This window comes from Oryzias melastigma, linkage group LG8 (genome assembly GCF_002922805.2).
Source record: "Oryzias melastigma strain HK-1 linkage group LG8, ASM292280v2, whole genome shotgun sequence".
Lineage (NCBI taxonomy): Eukaryota > Metazoa > Chordata > Actinopteri > Beloniformes > Adrianichthyidae > Oryzias > Oryzias melastigma.
In genome coordinates, this window is record NC_050519.1 from 18,988,748 (window position 1) to 18,989,023 (window position 276).

Sequence of the window (276 nt, forward strand, 5' to 3'; positions counted from 1 at the left end):
CCTTTTCCTGCTCGCCTGGCCTCGCCGACGATCAGGCAAGGCTTAAGTCATCTCAAACACGCCTATTTCTAGCTGCATTGCCTGAGTAGACACCTTGTACCTGCCCTTTTGGCGCAATATTTTTATGTTGATTGACAAGTGACTTCAGAGCAAAAGCTACTCGGCATGCATTCAATTCAGGTGATCTGCGCAGTGCTACTTCCCCTGCATTTTGTCAAACACACCTATTGTCTTCCTCAGATTTTTCAGTGGGCAGTGGAAAATGCAAAAAAACGT